The sequence below is a fragment of the Benincasa hispida genome, chromosome 6 (assembly GCF_027475165.1).
Source record: "Benincasa hispida cultivar pf3 chromosome 6, pf3_genome.v1.1, whole genome shotgun sequence".
Taxonomy (NCBI): domain Eukaryota; kingdom Viridiplantae; phylum Streptophyta; class Magnoliopsida; order Cucurbitales; family Cucurbitaceae; genus Benincasa; species Benincasa hispida.
In genome coordinates, this window is record NC_143483.1 from 28,526,295 (window position 1) to 28,533,357 (window position 7,063).

Consider the following 7,063-nt stretch of genomic DNA (forward strand, 5'->3'; position numbering starts at 1 on the left):
AATCTAATCCTGATCATTTATGTATAGACATGTGAGCGAGGATATTCTATGTAAAGGAGTTTGTATAAGACCAGACCACGAAATGTTTAGTCTCATTATATAACGCGGTTCATAATTGAGACTTACATTTCACCAGGATGACCATAAGTAACATGACCTGAATCCTAAGTGAGTTGTGAACTCCTGCCTATGAGGGTGGTCCTTTGATTTGTATGGGTGAGAGTGGCCAGATCACTGACTCAACAAGCCTACCATTTTAGGGATTTGTCTGATTGGGGAGTTGGGAACACAACTACACAAGAAAGAATTCACTCATTCCCCGAGGTCGGGGTAAGTACATAAATTGCTCATTTAAGGGCTGATTCTGGGGCTTGAACAATGTAGTGTCATACCCTCTTCTGGCACGAGAGGGGTTTAGTCATAGTTGGACTATGATTTATTGCTCATTAGAGGGATCAGTGGTACATAAGGAGTTAGATGTAACTTTAGGAAAAAAATAGTAATTTTGGCCTAGTTATATGATAACGGGCAGATATGCACGTTATCATAGTACTAAGTTCTTAAACAATGTTGGATTGGGTTGATGAAATATGTTAAATTGTGTCCATTAAGCATAAAATCTATAATATTGCGGTCGCATGCGTCCAACGTATTAGAGCAGTTGATCTTTACATTTTTGTGCAGAATATGTGTTAACGCAATGCAGAGATTGCGATCATAGGAATACATTGGTCGAACGCAACTTCACCGCAAGACTTTGTGTTGATCGTGCTCGCAAACATTCGCCTAAGAAGAATCACCGCAACTTGGTCAGTGCAACATGGTGAGCGCATCTAGGTGAAAGAAAAATTAAGAGCGATGAGACAGAAAGCTGATGGCAGTCGGATCCAAATCAAGTTGACATCCGATAACGGTCACAAAGTACATTCAACTTTATCGGTGACAATTATCCGGTGCATCAGTCAGGAATTAAAGCTGTCCCATCTGTACAACCGGGAGAGAGGAGCCGCCTTTCACTATGAAAACTCTATAAATACCAAGTGCATTCTTCAAAGAATGGGTTAAGCAGTCGATTACTTCATCACTTTACAAGTTCACGTCTCTATCCATAGTCTTCTTTCATTTTAAGGTGGACGCGAGGAAGAAGGTGTGCCAATAAATCGTTCTGGCAAGCTTGGGAAAGCACCAGAAACTCTAAGACAGAGAGAGGGCTAACGCCTGCGGAAGTGGGAATATTTGTAGATCAGAATAGAGATTTAGTGTAAAAAGCCTCGGTCAGCAAGGAATTGCTACCAAGCTCTCTACCTTTATTTTCCATTATCATTCTGTACTCAATTCAGTTATAAGAATGGAATGTCTTTCTCTATATCTCTTCACTCTCTGTAATTCACGCATGAGTAGCTAAATTAGTTGAATAGGTTGAGAAGCATTTAGCTAGCATAACTAGGAAATCTTCGTTCTTTGCAGTTATCTTGTTTATGTATGCTTCATTCGTCTATTAGAGATACTCGGGAGGGTAGTCTAAGGACAGGATCTAGACTTGGGAAGGTCAGGTCAGAATCTAGGTTTGGAAGAACTAGATTAGAATGCATAAACAAGAGATAGACGCTTAGGAATGAGCACTATTTGTTATTAACGCATCGCATGCATCTTAGCAATAAGATATGATTGTATGCGGTCACCTTGCTCTCATGCATTTTGCATCAACGCATAGGACAAGTGTAGAGACTTAGGGATAAGCTTTATGGACATTTTTCATTCAACACATGCGTCCTAGACTTAGAAGCATCGCATTTACATTGGGAAATGACTTGCTGTGCATGGTTGTAACATGATTGCAAAGTTTGACACATTCCCAAGTAATGCTAGCTAAAGATCTTCTCAACCTGTTCATCGCATACTCATTGCATCTATCAACGCAACTCTCTTTCTCAAATTCGCCGCATTTATTTACTTCTTTTTCATCAACATAAAAACACACCCACACTTTATTTATTTACTTGGTTACCACAAAGTTTTCATAAACATTATCAATGCAACTATTTTCACAAGTCTCTGTGTTCGACCCTAGATTTATCAGGAAACTCAGAGGAATTTACACTTGAATTCCGCTGGGGAAACTTGAGTGCACAATGCAATCCATCAATGCATTTCATCCATATTTTCATTCATAAAAATAACGCATCAAGTTTTTGGTGCCGTTGCCGGGGACTTCGGCAAAATAGTTGTTAACGGTAATTTTTGTGATTTCTTTGTAGAACTCTCAATCTCTGGCGAACTACGACCCGAAGATTGAGAGAACATTTTGGAGGAGACTATGAGACCGCCAACAGCAATCACAATCCGATAAAGAAGAGATGGCGGAGCAACCTAGAGGTGGAGCACCAATGATAATAATGTCATGGTGAATCCGATTATGATGGCAAACGATCGCAATAGGCCCATTAGAGACTATGCATCACCAAACCTCTATGATTTCTCTCCGGGAATCATAAGGCCTGCCCTCGACAGAAGCAGATTCGAGATGAAATCGATGATGCTGTAGATGATCCAGACTGCAGGTTAATTCGAAGGAAGGTGTGGCGAGGATTCACACGCCCTCTTCCAAAGTTTTATTGAAATCTGCAATACTTTTGTGTTCCCGAACATCTCTGTTGAAGAAGTTCGACTAACGTTGTTCCCATTTTCTCTCTGTGATCAGGTTAGGAAATGGGCTTATTCGCTCGAACCAGGAGAGATTACTTTTTGGGAGCAGATAGTGGAGAAATTCATGAAAAAGTATTTTCCACCTACCGAGAACGCAAGACGAAGAAAGCTTATTACTAATTTTGAACAAGATATGGATGAATCGCTCAGCGATGCTTGGGCGAGGTTTAAAAGGTTGGTCTGAGATTGTCCGCATAATGGGCTATCAGACTGCCTTGAAATGGAAATTTTCTATCACGGTTTAAACCCTGCTTCGCAGACCGCTGCCAATACGGCAGCGCTAGTGGTCTACTTGACAAAACTTACGAGGGGGCAAAGAATATTCTGGACTGCATCTCCAAGAACCATGAAGACTGGAGGGAGAGTGACTAGAGATTGAGACTCAAAGATTCCGACGTAAATAACGGTGCCATTGTTTCGTTACAAAACCAACTGACCGCAATGATGAATTTGATTCAAGGAATGGCGATCAGCAGCCCAACACCGCAATCAGTCAAAACACCGCAAGGTGTACGACTTGCGGTGATGGGTATGCGATGGAAGATTGCCTGCAAAATCCACAGTCTATATATTTTGTAAAAAATAATCCTTTTTCAAACACTTACAACCCTAGGTGGAGAAACCACTCCAATTTTGCTTGGAAGAATTAACAACAAAATTTTCAATCTGTGGTATAAAAAGAAAGGCCACCAGGATTCTTTCAACGCAACAACGGTCAACAGAGCAACCAAGCAAGTAGCTCACAACAACCAACACAATCTTCTTCTCTAGAGAGCCTATTGAAGCAATATATAGAGAAAAACGAGACAGTGCTTTAAAGTCAGGCTACGTCCATCCGCAACCTTGAATTTCAAATGGGCCAGATAGCGAATGAGCTGAAGAGTCAACCGCAAGAGGCATTGCCAAGTTTTATCGAGCTTCCGCGCAACCAGGGGGATCAGGTAATGAGCAATGTCAGGTTGTGACATTACGCAGTGGAAAGGATGTGGAAGGGGAAAAGAAGGATCAGTGTAAAGAACAACTTCCATCGCAATTGAGCCCGAGATTGCGGTAACGCAAGAAGAAGAAAGAGAAAACGAAGCAGTGGAACCTGAGGTTGCGTCAACCTCAAAGTCAAATGAAACGAGAATTGTGAAAGTCCAGTTACCATCTTTCCCTCAGAGGCTAAGAAAGAAGAAAAACGAAGAGGTACAGTATCAACGCTTCTTATCTATGTTAAAGCAATTACATGTTAATATTCCTTTTAGTGAAGCGATTGAGAAAATGTCTGCCTATGCCAAGTTTTTGAAGGACATGGTAACTAAGAAAAAAGTCACTGGAAAATTTGCCACGGTGGCATCAACGCAAAGTTCCAAATCAATTATTCTACCAAAGATGAGCGATCATGGGAGCTTCACTATTCCTTGCTCCATAGGAGACTCTATATTAGGCAAGCCCTGTGTGACTTGGGGGCCAGCATAAATTTGATGTTGCTGTCAATCTTTAGACAATTAAATGTGAGGCAACTTGTGCCCACATCAGTGACTCTCCAATTGGCTGACAGATCTCTGGTTCATCCAGAAGGTAAGGTGAAGGATGTGCTGATCACGATTGATAAATTTATTTTGCCAGCTGACTTCATCATTCTAGACTATGAGGCCGACAAAGATGTGCCCATCATTTTGGGACGATTGATAACGGGTAAAAATGCACGTTATCATAGTACTAAAATCTTAAACAATGTTGGATTGCATTGATAGAATATGCTAAATTGCGTCCATTAAGCATAAATTATATAATATTGCGGTCGCATGCATCCAATGCATTAGAGCAGTTGATCTTTATATTTTTGTGCAGAATAATGCGTTAACGCAATGCAAAGAATGCGATCATAGGAATACATTGGTCGAGCGCAACTTCATCGCAAGACTTTACATTGATCGTGCTCGCAAACATCCACCCAAGAAGAATCACTGCAACATGGTGGGCGCATCCGGACGGAAGGACAATTAAGATCGATGGGATAGAAAGCTGACAGCAGTCGGATCCAAGTTAAGTTGACAGCCGATAACGGTCATAAAGTACATCTAGCTTTATCGGTGACAATTATTTGACGCGTCAGTCAAGAATTAAAGCTATCCCATCTATACAACCAGGAGAGAGAAGCCGCATTTCATCTTTAATGCCCTATAAATACCAAGTGCATTCTTCAGAGAAGGGGTTAAGCAGTCGATTACTTCACATCACTTTACAAGTTCATACCTTTGTTCATAGTTTTCTTTTCCATTTTACGGCGGAGCTAGGGAAGAGTGGTGATGCTGGAGATCGTCTAAGGCGGCTCGAGAAAGAACCTTGGGCATAAGAGCAGAGAGCGGGTTGACTCTCGCGAAAGTGAGAATATCTTTAGAGCACGAGTAGAATAGTGTAACGCCTGGTGGCAAGAAATTGCTCCAGGCTCTTTACTATACTTACATTGTTATTCTGTACTTCATCTTATATCTATTCAATGGAAGTTCTATTTCTACATCTGTTACTCTCTTAATACGCATGAGTGGCTAAACTAGTTGAATAGGTTGAGAAGAACTAAGCTAACATGATCTAAGAAGTTCATTGCTTACGATTGTCTTGTTTTATGCTGTGCAAAATACCCCTTTAGAGTTACTCGAGAGAGAATCTAAAGAAAGAACCTAATGTCTGAGAGAGCTAGGTTAGAATCTAACTTGAAAGAGCAGGATTAGGCTTGCATAAACAAGAGATAGAGTCTTAGAGATAAGCTCTGTTTGTTAACTTGCATCGCATGCATCTTTGGAATAGGAGTGATATTATGTGGTCGCATATATGTGTGAATGTCGTGTTGTCATCGCATAAACAGAGATAGAGGTTTATGTGTAACCCTGTAGACTTATCGCATATTTATTGCATGCGTTCTAGCCTTAGAAGCCATGACATTCACGCCGAGAGGTGGTTTACTATTGTATGCATGTTGCACGATCGTAAAGCATGAACGCATCCTAGGGAGTGTTAGCCGAAACCCTTCTCAACCCGTTCACCGCATATTCGTCGTATTTCCTGTTTACCAACTCTTTTCAAACTCTGCCACATTTATTATTATTTTCATCAATGCAACAACCACTTAACACTTGTTTATTTCACTAGTTACCGCAAGTTTTCATAAAACTCTCCAATGCAACTAATTTCACAAGTCCCTGTGTTCGACCCTAGACTTACCAGGAAACTCAGAGGAATTTACACTTGGATTCCTCTGGGGAAACTTGAGTGCACAACGCTATCCATCAACACATATCATCCATATTTTCCACACCTCATAAATTCAAGCATCATATTTTTGGTGCCGTTGTTGGGGACTTTGGCAAAATAGTTGTTAACGGTAATTTTTGTGATTTCTTTGTAGAACTCTCAATCTCTGGCGAACTACGACCCGAAGATTGAGAGAACATTTCGAAGGAGACTAGAAAGCTTATTACTAATTTTGAACAAGATATGGACGAATCTCTCAGCGATGCTTGGGCGAGGTTTAAAAGGTTGGTCTAAGACTGTCCGCATAATGGGCTACCAGATTGTCTGCAAATGAAAATTTTCTACCACGATTTGAATCCTGCTTCGCAGACCGCTGCCAATGTGGTAGCTGGTGGTGGTTTGCTTGACAAGACTTATGATGAGGCGAAGAATATCCTGGATTGCATCTCCAAGAATCATGAGACTGGAGGGAGAGTGACCAGAGATTAAGATTCAAGGATTCTGATGCAAACAACGGTGCTATTGTCTCATTGCAAAATCAAATGACCGCAATGATGAACTTGATTCAAGGAATGATGATCAGCAGCCCAACACCGCAAGGTGGGTAGATTAATGCAATAAGTCAAAACACCGCAAGGTGTGCGACTTGCGGTGATGAGCATGCAATGGAAGATTGTCCACAAAATCCACAGTCTGTATATTTTGTAAAGAACAACCCCTTTTCAAACACCTACAACCCCAGTGGAAAAACTACCCCAATTTTGCTTGGAAGAATCAACAACAAAATTTTCAATCTGTGGAGCAAAAAGAAGGGCCACAAGGATTGTTTCAATGCAGTAACGGTCAATAGAGCAACCAAGCAAGTAGCTCACAACAACCACCGCAGTCTTCTTCTCTAGAAATCCTATTGAAGCAATACATAGAGAAAAACGAGATAGTGCTTCAAAGTCAAGCTACGTCCATTCGCAACCTTGAATTATAAATAGGCCAGATTGCGAATGAGCTCAAAAGTAGATCGCAAGGGGCGTTGCCAAGTTCAACTAAGCTTCCACGCAACTCAGGGGGATCAGGTAAGAAGCAATGTCAGGTTGTGACATTGCGCAGTGGAAATACTGTGGAG

General features: G+C 41.1%; 2 non-coding genes across 2 annotated transcripts; both read right to left on the reverse strand.

Annotated features, from left to right (window-relative positions):
• Window positions 1-2,803: 2,803 nt before the first annotated feature.
• On the reverse strand, window positions 2,804-2,910 carry LOC120080686 (small nucleolar RNA R71). The gene has a single exon (XR_005482635.1). It is a non-coding gene; the product is annotated as a small nucleolar RNA R71 (small nucleolar RNA).
• Window positions 2,911-6,151: 3,241 nt separating this feature from the next.
• LOC120080661 (small nucleolar RNA R71) lies at window positions 6,152-6,257 on the reverse strand. Its single transcript, XR_005482611.1, has one exon. It is a non-coding gene; the product is annotated as a small nucleolar RNA R71 (small nucleolar RNA).
• Between the last annotated feature and the right edge of the window lie 806 nt (window positions 6,258-7,063).